Source organism: Oncorhynchus masou, chromosome 2 (assembly GCF_036934945.1).
Source record: "Oncorhynchus masou masou isolate Uvic2021 chromosome 2, UVic_Omas_1.1, whole genome shotgun sequence".
Lineage (NCBI taxonomy): Eukaryota > Metazoa > Chordata > Actinopteri > Salmoniformes > Salmonidae > Oncorhynchus > Oncorhynchus masou.
The window spans coordinates 46,084,188-46,098,765 of NC_088213.1; positions in this window are offsets into that span (position 1 = coordinate 46,084,188).

Below are 14,578 nucleotides of genomic sequence, written 5' to 3' on the forward strand. Positions count from 1 at the left end.
AGCATCCTGTCGGGCTGTATCACGGCCTGGTACGGCAACTGCTCCGCCCACAACCGTATGGCTCTCCAGAGGGTAGTGAGGTCTGCACAACGCATCTCTGGGGGCAAACTACCTGCCCTCCAGGACACCTACACCACCCGATGTCACAGGAAGGCCATAAAGATCATTAAGGACAACAACCACCCGAGCCACTGCCTGTTCACCCCGCTATCATCCAGAAGGCGAGGTCAGTAAAGGTGCATCAAAGCTGGGACCGAGAGACTGAAAAACAGCTTCTATCTCAAGGCCATCAGACTGTTAAACAGCCACCACTAACATTGAGTGGCTGCTGCCAACACACTGACTCAACTCCAGCCACTTTAATACTGGGAATTGATGGGAAATGATGTAAAATATATCACTAGCCACTTTAAACAATGCTACCTAATATAATGTTTACATACCCTACATTATTCATCTCATATGTTTACGTATATACTGTACTCTATATCATCTACTGCATCTTTATGTAATACATGTATCACTAGCCAATTTATCTATGCCACTTTGTTTACATACTCATCTCATATGTATATACTGTACAATGCTCCTTTGATTGGATCGACAAGATGTTAGTACATGCTGTAACAGATCTGATAGTTTGACTTGGGTATGAGGACGTCCTCCCCAAGCCATCATAATTACTGTGTAAGTCTATGGAAGGAGGGAGTGAGAACCACAAGCCTCCTTAGTATTGTATTGGAGGCATCGCAGCCAGAGTAGGATGTAAAATAGCTGTCCTCCGGCTATACCATGGTGTTTTTCTAGGGTGCTGTTGAGAGTACTGTAGACCTTCATTGTGTTTTAATCATGTACTTGGTGATGTGAATATATTTAGTATAGATTTATCTATAAAGGATAACTTTTTATGTTGCATTATACATTGGTCTTCCCCTTCCTTCTCTGAGGTGCCTACAGACACACCAGACTATTATTAGAGGCATTACAGTTCCATTTTTGGAACAATAAACTCTCAATAATCCTGAATAAAATGTGAAAGATGTCATACCCCTGTAACTAAACAAAACACGTAAAAAAAAAAAAACAATGAAACAAACAGAAACGACACATTTTTTTATAGGAATAAAGAGGTTTGAGAGTTTTTAGCGATGTTAGCTAACATTGATCCTGGTTTGTGATATACCCCTCAGGATTTTATGCATCAGCATTGCAGATGCTGCTAATAAGTCAAGTGTTTAAATGTTATTCTTCGAAAATGAAGAGGTAAATTAGTTGAAGTTACCAATGAATGGCTGGGAATCGTACGTGTTGTGGCTTTAAATATAGGGTTTGAAAAATTATTTAAGGTCACACTTTATTTTCGATAGTCCCATATATATGATCTACAGATGGCCATACTATCTATTAATAAGCACATGTTTGCGAAAGTTACAGTTAGGGTTAGGTTTAGAATAAGGTTTAGGGTAAGGGCTAAGTTTAGGGTTAGGATAAGGGTTAGGGTTAGTGGACAGTACATTTGTATGTTTTTGACAGTTATTTAACATCTACTGAACATCTAAAAAACATCTACTTTGGACTATCCAAATTAAGTGTTACCTTATTTTATCTCTCATTTATTTTAATTAATGTTTGTTGGATTCTCAATCAAGTGTCAATACGTGCACTGTATTTGACTTCAGCCAAATACACCCCTTCCCTTACACTACGAGACTTCACATCTGTACAGGGCATGTAAAAGCCATCAACACACAGAGACATTACTCGCCAGGGCTGCCGGTTACCAAGAGAGAGGTGACGAGAATATCTCATCATTAGGTCCTCTTTCACAAAGCCTCTGGCTGCTCCTGGCATGCTGGCAAGGACTGCAGTGTGCTTATTGTTTTTTATATTGCTTATCATATTGCTTGCAATATTGCTTATACCTATTCAATTTGTTCATATAGACAAGTGTGGGTGTATGTAGAGTTTGTAAAAAGTAAGGTGAAGAAGAACCTATCCAGGTTAGCATTCAGACAGGAAGTGTATTCATGCCGATCTTACCACAACCCTCACTCTTCAGAGCACATCATTAGTCAGTGCAATGCAATTCCAAACAATTATTCAAATCATGGTGGCAATTTGAATAACTGAATACTTACAGTATCTTTGTGCTGAGTGAGAGAAATGATGAAAATGCACTTTAAAGGCTGAAAGATGTGAAAATCTACTTTACGGACCCTTCACAAGTTCAACCAAGTTAACACACTCTAACAGACTACTCCACTAAACATAAAGACCACTTACCAGCAGAACGGATATGAGAGGAATACAAAGTGATGTTTCTGCTTTCTTGGTTTTGAAAAACATCTAGTCCACACACTATTTCCCCTGATGTACAAATCATATCCCTCTCTCTTTTCTAACTTGTGGTTGCTCTTTGGATGCATGGCAATCGTTTGTATGCAATAGATCAGTTGGAGCAAATTAATTGATTCATCCCCAGGTCTCGCCTAGTGGGACATTGGACACAGATGTAGTTGATTGGTTGGTCTGTGGTTATTCTTTGGTTGTGGCCAGGAAAAACTCTCTAGATAAACCATTGACCATTACATCATTATGTGTGCTCTTTTGGTGATTTTAGGCCAGGCTTCTGTTCAACACTTTGTAATAAACTAAAATATGAGTTTATTACATAAAATATTACTTCAATAAGTAACATTTCTAATAAACTAAACTTAACTTTGATGTATTTGTAAAGCAGTTTCACTCTTCTCCTCTGATCCTACAGCTATTGTATGCTGTATCCATGTGCCTATGAGCCAAGATTATAATGTTAACACTTTGGCAGTGTGCCCAAGTAGGAAGTCCACAGTGTGCAGCTCATCCTGCACTATCACCTCAAACATAAATAACATGAGCATGTATACTTCTCATAAGCTTCCCAGTAAAGCAATTAAAACAACCAAGCATCCCAGAAAAGTGCTAAAAATAGCCAACATTAACATATGTAAGGAACAAGGTTCATGAAATCAATAATTTGCTAGTAACAGATGACATTCATATTCTGAATCTCACTTAGATAATACCTTTGATGATACAGTGGTAGCAATACAGAATTATACCATCTACAGAAAATACATAAGTGCAAATGGGGGTGGTTTTGCGGTCCATATTCAGATACTGTTGAAGTAATATGGCTACAGGTTAATCTGCCTCACCTTAAGCCCATTCTTGTGGGAAACTGCTATAGACCAGCAAGTACTAACAGTCAGTATCTGAATAATATGTGTTAAATGCTTGATAATGTATGTGATATCAACAGAAAGGTATTATTTCTTGGTGATTTCAATATTGGCTGGCTTTCTTCATGTTGCCCCTTTAAGAAAAAGCTTCAAACTGTAACCAGTGCCTGCAACCTGGTTCATGTTATCAGTCAACCATCTTTACTAATGCTGCAGAAATGTACTTTAAAGTGGTATCCAAATCCATTGGATGTAGTGAAATATAGTAGCCATATCTAGGAAAACAGAAGTTCCAAAGCCTGGGTCTAATATAGTACATAAGAGGTCATAAAATATGTTTTGTAGGGATTCCTATGTGGATGATGTAAAGAATATTTGCAGGTCTGTGTGTAACGAGGAGCAGCCTGACGCTGTACTGTAAATCGAGAATCGTGTATAAACTGAATAAAAAGAACAAGAAATAAAGATAAATTATATAAAGAATGATAGTAAAAAGCTTTGGAGCACCTTAAATTACATTTCAAAAACTCACTGATATTGCCAACTACTTTCATGATTTTTTAATTATTAAGCTTAGCAAACTTAGGCATGACATGCCAGCAACACACGCTGACACTCCACATCCATGTATACCTGATCAAATTATGGAAGACAAGCTTGGCAATTTTGAATTCCGTAAAGTGAGTGTGGATGAGGTGAAATGTTTTTGTTGTTGTCTATCAACAATGACAAGCCACCAGGGTCTGACAACTTGGATGGAAAGTTACTGGGGATAATATTGGGACTCCTGTTTGCCATATCTTCAATCTAAGCCAATTAGAAAGTGTGTGCCATCAGGCCTGAAGGGAAGCAAAAGTAATTCCGTTACCCAAGAGCAGTAAAACGCCCGTTACTGGCTCAAATAGCCAACCAATCAGCCTGTTTGAACAGATACAATGCGATTTTATGGTAAACAAAATTACAACTGACTTTCAGCACACTTATAGGGAAGGACCTTCAACAATCACAGCACAAATGACTGTTGATTGGCTGAGAGAAATTGATGATAACACATTTTGGGTGCTGTTTTGTTAGACTTCATTGTAGCTTTTGACATTGTCAGTTATAGTATTCTGCTGGAAAAATGAATGTGTAATGGCTTTACACCACCTGCTATGTTGTGGACAAAATAGTTACCTGTCTAACAGAACACAGAGGGTGTTCTTTAATGGAAGCCTCTCCAACATAATCCTGGTTGAATCAGGAATTCCACAGGGCAGCTGTCTAGGCCCCTTACTTTTTTCAATCTTTACTTTGGTAAAAGCCAGGGTGTCTATGTATGCGGATGACTCAACACTATACCCATCAACTTCTACAGCAACTGAAATAACTACAACACTTAACAAAGAGCTGCAGTTATTTTCAGAATGGGTGGAAAGGAATAAGTTAGTCCTACATTTTTGGAACAAATCTGTCAGGATTTGGCCAGGGTTGTTCCGGGTTTTGGTCACTAGATGCCCCCATTTTGCTTTTTGACCTTATGTTTTTTCCCTTGTTCCCCATTATTATTTGCACCTGTGCCTCGTTTCCCCTGATTGTATTTAAACCTTAGTTTCCCTCAGTTCTGGGCTCTGTGTTTCTGTCAGGACCCGGTTACGAACCTGGGTCTCCGGAGTGAGAAACAGTCACTTAACCAACTGAGCCACGAATAGTCAGCAGAACCCAGAAGATGAGGCAGACACAGCAGTACTTAAGACGGTGTATTTAATAAAGTAAAAGGAGAAGTCCTTCAATACAAAAATGGCAAATCCAAAAGGTGGTAGGAATAGCACAAAAAAGCCTCAAGAGATACTCAAAAACAAAAACAGAATTCCACAAGAGCATCCACCGGAATCGACAAGAAAACACAGAACACTAGGGCTCGGTGCTAACATACAAACACAGAGCACAGAACTGAGGGAAACTAAGGGTTTAAATACAATCAGGGGAAACGAGGCACAGGTGCAAATAATAATGGGGAACAAGGGAAAAAACATAAGGTCAAAAAGCACAATGGGGGCATCTAGTGACCAAAACCCGGAACAACCCTGGCCAAATCCTGACACAAATCATTCACTAAACCGTAAATCTTAACTAACTCTTGCAATGAATAATGTGGAAATTGAGCAAGTTGTGGTGACTAAACTGGATTGTAATCTGTCATGGTCAAAACATGTTTGTACAATAGTAGCTAAAATGGGTAGAAGTCTGTTCCTTAAATGTACACGGAGAACTAACATCAATGATATGCATGTCAATCCCTAATGGCTCAAGGTAGAGGCGACATTGACTTACATTTGAGGCATTTAGCAGATGCTCTTATCCTGAGCAATTTACAGTAGTGAATTGTACTGGTCCCCCATGGGAACCGAACCCACAACCCCAGTGTTGCAAGTGCCATGCACTACCAACTGAGCCACACCTGATGACAAAGGACTAATTCACGACTTGATTTTGTAAGAAGCGTTGACAAGCTGAATGCACAGAGCTGTCTGTTTAAACTACTAGCACACAGCTTGGACACCCATGCATACCCCATGCGTTGACAAGCTGAATGTACCGAGCTTTCTGTTTAAACTACTAGCACACAGCTCAGACACCTGTGCATACCCCACAGGTCTCTTCACAATCCCCAAGTCCAGAACAGACTACGGGATGTGCACAGTACTACATAGAGCCATGACTACATGGAACTCTATTCCAAGTCAGGTAACTGATGCATGCAGTAGAATCCGATTTAAACCTTGTGGAACAGAGGTGACTGTGAACACACAGGTACAGACACATGTACACACACGCACTCTGGACACACCACCATTGTAATATTGTTGTGTGGTGGTATTATACTATTATACTGTAAGACATGCCCTAGTGTTCCTCAGTTTAGCTAGTGATAATCTCACATGATGTAACAACAACCCCAGTTCCAGTATGACCGAGAGAAGAAATAGTGAGGGCGGGAGAGATGCCAAAAACCTAAAGTAACACTTAAAAGCTAAGCAGTTCCAAAATGAGTGAATTTGGAGGGTTAGTGAGAAGTATATTGCTGTTAAAATAGTCAATGGAAAATAAAGACTTTAGTTTGGACTGGTGCTGCAGTGTCTTCACGTGGGGAATGGGGACTCTAGAGAGAGTCTTGAAAAAATGTAATAAAAATACACCTTATTGAACAGCGGGGACTGTGAAGAGACACACACAGGCATAGACACAGGCTTACACATACACATGATAAGACACGCACTCTACACACTCATGGCTTTTGTATTGTAGATGCGTGGTAGTATAGCAGTGGCCTGAGGTGTACACACTTAAATGTGTTATGAATTGTAATGTCATGTAATATTTTAAATTGTATATAAATCCCTTAATGTTGCTGGACCCCATGAAGAGTAGCTGCTGTCTTGGCAGCAGCTATTAGAGATCCTTAATAAATACAAATACAAATAAAGTGACTCTTTGTCGGGGCTGTTTTGCCAGATTGGAAGAGATACAGCAGCTTCCCTAATGCTTGATGTAATCCTTTCGGGGGGTTAGAGAAATCTCTGCTTTAAACAAATCTGTGTCTGTCTCCAGAAATTGTGTAACGAGAATAAATTTGTAAACTTGGAAAACTCTGTTTATTCAGTTTACACACATCACACACAATTAGACAACACAATATAAACAATATAAATATCCAATAGGTTTATGAAATACAAATGGTATAGAGAGATATAGTCATATTATTCCTATAATATCTACAACCTAAAACTTCTTACCTGGGAATATTGAAGACTCATGTTAAAAGGAACCACCAGTTTTCATATGTTCCCATGTTCTGAGCAAGGAATTTAAACGTTTTTACATGGCAAATAGTGCACTTTTACTTTCTTCCCCAACACTTTGTTTTTGCATTATTTAAACCAAATTGCACGTTTCATTATTTATTTGAGACTATATTGATTGTATTGATGTATTATATTAAGTTAAAATAAAAATGTTCATTCAGTATTTCATTATTACAAATATATATATAAAAATTGGCCGATTAATCGATTAATCTGCTTTTTTGGTCCTCCAATAATCGGTATCAGTATCGGAGTTGAAAAATCATAATCAATCGACCTCTAGTTGCTACCATGCTGTTTTGTCATGTGTTGTTGCCATATTATGTTGTTGTCTTTATTCTCTCTTTATAATCCTCTCTGGGATAGGCGGGACAGTCGCGTCCCACTTGGCCAATTGCCAGGGAAAATGCAGAGCGGCAAAAAAAAAATACTATAAAAATCCACCTTTTATTAAATCACACATGTAAGATACCAAATTAAAGCTACACTCGTTGTGAATCCAGCCAACATGTCATCTTTCAAAAAGTATTTTCGGTGAAAGCATAAGATGCTATTATCTGATGATAGCACAACAGTAACCAAAGAGAGTAGCATATTTCAACCATGCAGGCGCAACACAAAACGCACAAATAAAATATAAATCATGCCTTTACCATTGATGAGCTTATTTTGTTGGCACTCCAATATGTCCCATAACATCAGAAATGGTCCTATTGTTCGATTAATTCCGGCGATATATATCCAAAATGTCCATTTATTTGGCGCGTTTGATCCAGAAAAACACAGCTTCCAATTTGCGCAACGTCACTCCAAATATCTCAAATATTACCTGTAAACTTTGCCAAAACATTTCAAACTACTTTTGTAATACAACTTTAGGTATTTTTAAACGTTAATAATCGATCAAATTGAAGACGGCCCTATCTGTTTTCAATACAGGAAGACAACAATCTGTAGAAACTGATGCTACATCAGTTTCTACAAATGACACTCATTCAAGATGGACGTACTTCTTCATTACACAAAGGAATAACCTCAACCAATTTCTAAAAACTGGTGGCATCCAGTGGATGCGGTAGGATCTGCAAACAAGTCCCTTAGAAATCTAATGAAAACTCATTGAACAGACAGTGACCTCAAAAACAAAATCTGAATGGTTTGTCCTCTGGGTTTTGCCTTTGGGCAGATTTTCAAGAAGGACGGAAGTATTTGCAACTTCCACAGCATCAGCGAACTATGTGGCACAAACTTGGATGAGGGAAGTGATACCGAGAATTTGTCTTATTTGGGTCATTAGATTCTGATCAAGGAACGCATTTAACTCCTAAAGTGCTACAAGCGGCTTTGGGAATCTCCCATGCTTTTCATTGTCCATATAGGCCGCAAGCGGCATGGATTACGGAGCGTCAGAATCGTTCGATTAAGGAGAAATTGGCCAAGACTTTAGGTACCAAAGGGAAGGACTGGGTTATGAATTTACCCGTGGTACTGATGTCAACGAGGGCGTCAAATTACGCCACTACTGGACTCACGCCACACAAAGTGGTGACTGGTAGACCGATGAGGGTTCCAGGGGCTGTTATCCACATGTCACAAATTTGTGATTTGGCAATAATGGGAGAATCTATGTTGTCATATTGTCAGCAAATGACCCATGCGTTGCAGTGTGTATATTTCCAGGTGAAAGCTGCACACAAGGAACAGGCGCCAGGAGATAACAGAGAGCACAGGCTGACTCCTGGAGATCAAGTGTACATCAAGATTCACCAGGCGGGGGTGTTGGGACGGCGTTGGTCAGGACCACACACTGTACTACTTACGGCACTCCAAAACCTAGGTCTAATTTGCAAGAGACAGCATTAGAATCGGGAAAAGTATTGTATACAGATGGCTCTAGTTACATGACCACAGAAGGGAAGAGAGTTACGGGTTACGCTGTGTGTGATGGCAGAGGAGTAGCAAAGGCTGGCCCAATGTCAGCCTCTGTGTCAGCCCAGGGGGCAGAGTTACATGCACTGGCCGAGGCTTGTAGGTTGTCCGAAGGGGAGAATGTAACAATACAAGTCAGTTCGTCAAATAGAGCGGACAACTATAGGTGCTGTTATTGTGTAATGCAAACGTCTTGGAGAAACAACTGCTCAGCCGCAAAGTGGTTGGCCAGACAAGCCCACAGAATGGGACTGCCGAGTGATGAAGCACTTATTAAGTAAAATTCATCTGTCCTCAGTTGTTTGTGTTTCATCTGAAGACAAAATACCAGGTAATAATTTACCAAAAAGACATTACTAACCCCACATTACCCTGTCTCAGCCCTATCTGTCTCTCAAACATAGAAATGACCAGGTTTGGATACCAATACCCATCATGCATCTGACCAATGGGAAGAAGCCCTTTCACATCCTTTTCAATTAAATTTCAACAGCATGAATTATCATCTAAACGTCTTCAGATACTACACACACATCAATAACCTTGAGCACACATATCAATAATGGTGCAACCATGAATACAATATGGGATATGAACATGTACGTCCACCCGGGATATGAGACTTCCCGTATCCCGTACACTGAATAAATCACGCAATCTTGAACGCATCCCATTGCCCGTCAATTCCCTGACCAGGAATTAACAGATAACCCTCTTCAATCAATGAAGAAATACCAGGTAATAATTTACCAAAAGGACATTGCTAACCCCAGGTTATAGCATTAATGAATATGCGCTTATCATAAAACTTTAATGTTTGCGATGTCTGATTATTGATAAAAGGCATGTCTTTAGATTATGTAACGACGATCGTCACAGCCCCTTTGACCCCTGGTCGGGCTCGGCCCCCGCCGGGCGCATTTCCTCTGCTGTTGCCAGGCACGAGGTGGGAAGAGTGGACTCTGGCTCTGGGGTAATAGCCGTGGGGCTATAATGGCGAGACAGTGCATCCGACTTGACATTCTTGGATCCCGGCCGATATGAGAGGGAGAAGTTGAACCGTGTGAACAGCAGGGCCCATCAAGCTTGCCTGGAGTTGAGGCGTCTGGCAGTGCTGAGATACTCCAGATTTTTGTGGCCAGTCCATACAATAAACAGTTGTTCCGCCCCTTCCAGCTGGTGCCTCCATTCCTCCAACGCCATCTTCACGGTGAGAAGCTCACAATTTTCCACATCGTAGTTTTTCTCTGTGGCATTGAAGTGATGGGAGAAGAAGGCACAGGTATGTAGCTTCAGGTCCAGGGCAGAACGCTGGGACAGGACCGTCCCCACTCCTACATGTGATGAATCAGCCTCCACCACGAACTGACGGGAAGGGTCAGGATGAACCAGGATGGGAGCAGTGGTGAGGCGGTGTTTGAGGTCCCGGAACGCCCTGTCAGCAGCAGGCAACCACGTGACCTGAACCTTGGGAGAAGTGAGTGCTGACAGGGGGGAAGCCAGGGCGCTGTAACCACGAATGAAGCGTCAATAGAGGTTGGCGAACCTCAGGAAATGGGCAAAAGTACAGGACGTCAGGCAGGCTCAGGGCCAGGGCTAGGTGCAGGCAGATTGGACAGGTGGGCAGGCTCAGAGTCAGGACAGGGAACGGTCAAAACCAGGGGGATAAGAAAGGAGAGACTGGGGAAAAGCAGGAGCTGATACAAAAACCGCTGGTTGACTTGACAAACAAGACAAACTGGCAACAGACAAACAGAAAACACAGGTATAAATACACAGGGGATACTGGGGAAGATGGGTGACACCTGGAGGGGGGTGGAGACAATCACAAATACAGGTGAAACAGATCAGGGTGTGACTGGCTATCTGGCAAACAGGCTGCACTCTATGCAGTCTCTTCTGCTGATGTGTGTGTGTGTGGTGGTGGTACTCTATCTATCCTACTCTTTTCCTTTCAGAAGGGTTAATACTTGATACTCCTCTCTAACAATACCGCTACAACTTGATGGTACTATATCATCCACACTGAGCACCCCTGTTACACACCCCTGTCATTAGAGCACAGAGTGAAAAAGCAATGAATCCCCAAAACCCCCAGGATAACTTGTCTCAGACTATTAATGTAAGATATTTGGGAAAAGTATGTAAAAGAAACATGACAACATCAGAGCTAAATTATTCACTCTCCAGGAAAATGACCAAAATCAAACTAGTTGGATGTTGTCTCAACGTACAGCCAAAATCATTTCTGTCAACTTTGAAAGTTTGCTGGGTATAAATAACGTTCAAAATGTACAACGTTGAAGTAAAGAACAAACAAAAACAACGTAGCCTCGGCACATTTAAAACTGTAATATACTATGCTTCTCGGCATTAAGGACATGGATTATGTCATGGATGGGCCACCCCCAAGTGGTGAGGGTAGGCAACAACATATCCGCCACTCTGACCCTCAACACGGGGGCCCCTCAGGGGTGCGTGCTCAGTCCCCTCCTGTACTCCCTGTTCACACACGACTGCGTGGCCACATACGACTCCAACACCATCATTACGTTTTACGATGACACAATGGTGGTAGGCCTGATCACTGATGACGATGAGACAGCCTACGGGGAGAAGGTCAGAGATGTGGCAGTGTGGTGCCATGACAACAACCTCTCCCTCAACACGAGCAAGACAAATGAGATTATCGTGGACTACAGGAAACAGAGGGCCAAACACGCCCCCATTCACATCAACAGGGCTGTAATGGGGCAGATCGAGAGCTTCAAGTCCTTCTGTGTCCACGTCACTAAGGAACAATCATGGTCCAAACACACCAACACAGTCGTGAAGAGGGCACGACAACGCCTCTTCCACCTCAGTAGGCTGAAAAGATTAGGCATGAGCCATCAGATTCTCAAAAACTTCTACAGCTGTACCCCTGAGAGCATCTTGACTGGCTGCATCACCGTTTGGTATGGCAACTGCTAGGCATTCAACCACAAGACACTGCAGAGGGTAATGCGTATTGCCCAATACACCATGAATATGGCTTTACTGCAAATTGTACATACATTTTAAAGAATAAAGCGAGAGCTAACGGAAAACATGTCAGTAACACATTGCACCTCTAGTGGCCCCCCGAGAGGAAAGACTTTTGAAGGTTAGCGAAACGTTGCTCTTTCTCCCTGGATTTTCAAACATCTATACTCTAAGTGATATGTGGGTATTTTCCCTCCCAAAGAAACAGAGTTTTATTTGACTTAATCTCAGAATAGCCATTGTTATATATTTAGAATAGATTAACATAAAGGAGTTTGCAATACAGACAAACAGATCTGTGACTAGACTAATGTACTGGTAATCGGATGCGTACACACCTTGTATCCATTGTTGTGCTAGTCATCATTGAATAACACAGTCATAATTACTTGTTCATGTATGCTGTGTTATTGCCAAGCATCTGGTCAATATAGTAACACCATCTGTAACAGGGACACAGTGAAGGAAATAGCTGGGTTTATTTTAACAACCACAGGCTCATAGGGGACTGGGCTTGTCTGGGCTTGGGCTCTGACCAAAGACACTTGTACAACAGTATGTTTCTGTTAGAAGCAAATTAATATGTTCCCCCTTTACCTCTGCACACAACCACATGGTTAAAGAGTGACTACAGGAGCAATTTGGGTTAAATGCCTTGCTCGAGGGCACATTGACAGGTTTTTAACATAGTTGGCTTTGGGATTCGTACCAGCGACCTTTCGATTACTGGCCGAATGCTTTTAATCACCTGCCGCCCCATATTGTATTATATTATATTGAATCATGTCCTAAAAAGGAGATAGCTAACAATTACAGGCTACTGATCCAGAATCAGGTAAATTGAACAGAGAAAAGCTCAAGTTGATCGCAGTGAAACTGAAACTGATTTTAATTCAGTTAATACTACATTAGAACTCTCGCCAGTGCCAAAGAAGTACTCTACAAGAAGAACTCAATGACACTGAATTGATCACCTCCAAAAGCTAGTATCCGCCACACAGTATTAACATTCACATGCTAATTGTATGATTTCATTATCTTCCTTTCTGCATCATAAGATTAAAGGGGACTTAAAGGAAGGGCTTTACGGTTTATTTGTTTTATTTTTCAGTCAGTGTTTAAACTGTGAGTGATGATTACCATTGGAGATCAGGAATTATAAATGACTCACTCACTCAAGATGTCAAATGCATTACAACAATCACCAAAGAAAATAGAGAATAACAATCTATTTTCTATTTCCTTTGGTGATTTATTGCAATGCATTTGAGGTCTTGAGTGAGTGAGGGAGTGACTGTGTCATTTGTTTTATTAAGGTTAATGAGATAATAATAATGATCTGTAATGTAATGACCATAGGGTCAAGGGTTACACTGAGTGGAGTATTAGGCCAGACTGGTTAATTTCCTTGATACCTAAAACTGTGTGCCTGTGTGTACAAGACAGTGTTTGTGATAAACCATTGCGCAGTAGAAAAAATGTGTCACTGACAGGTCAAATTGTCCACTTATTTCCTGCCAATCTAAGTCATATGGGATCTGTGTTATGGCAAGAGAAAAAGCAAAAGAGAGAGAGGGAGTGAGTGAGTGAGAAAGAAAATGTCAGAAAGATCCCTCTTTTGTGGTTTTGGCTAGATGGAGTGCAGCTACGGACAGTGATGACTTACATACTGTAGCAGGTAAGGAGAACAAAAGTAGCAGGTTAGGATAATTAACGTAGCAAGTTAGGACAATTAGGTTAAGCATAGAAAATGGGGTAGGGTAAGATAAAATGCTACAATTGTCCACGACGCGACTCGAACATGCAACATAACTCTACTCCATCTATCCACAACTCTTGTTGGTGAAGTGTTATACAAAGACTGTAAATGCCAGCTATCAAACTGGTGCCTAAAGCTATATTGTACCAATTTCTTTGATAGCGTCTCATATCTGGACAATATCAACACAAATAAAAAATATTTGAAGTCATCATTATGATGGATGAACGTCTTAGATGTCACAGATGTTGCCCATGGAAAGATTATGTTTGCCTGTCTGATTCCATCCATACCACCTTCAGACAATGTTACAGCAATGTTTTATTGGTTTCGAGAGTGAAGAGTGAAGAGAATCCTCAATCAGGGCTAAGCACTTGTCTCCTATTTCATTGAAATGAGAAACGGAATAGAAATGTGGAGGGTTGATGAGGAGTGTGTCACACTGTGATCTTTTTTCACCAATTGATCTTTTGACCGATCAGATCAGTTCTGATGTGAAACGATCTACCAATTAGTGGAAAAAAGATCACAATTGGGCTGCCTGTCTAAACACAGTCTAATGCCCTCATATCAATCCTTATCGAACACAGATAACAATTGTGCCCTGCAACTGTCAAAAAGCATTTATTGAGAGGATAGAGACATATTTTCGTAGTTCACATACCATTGGTTTTTAAACCTACAGTGCCATGTTGAATGAGATATCCCATGATGTACTGTAACAGAAAATGTAATGTATTGTATAATCTTACTATGGTAATTTTCTGAAAGGTTGACGAGCCATTGTTTATGTATGTCAA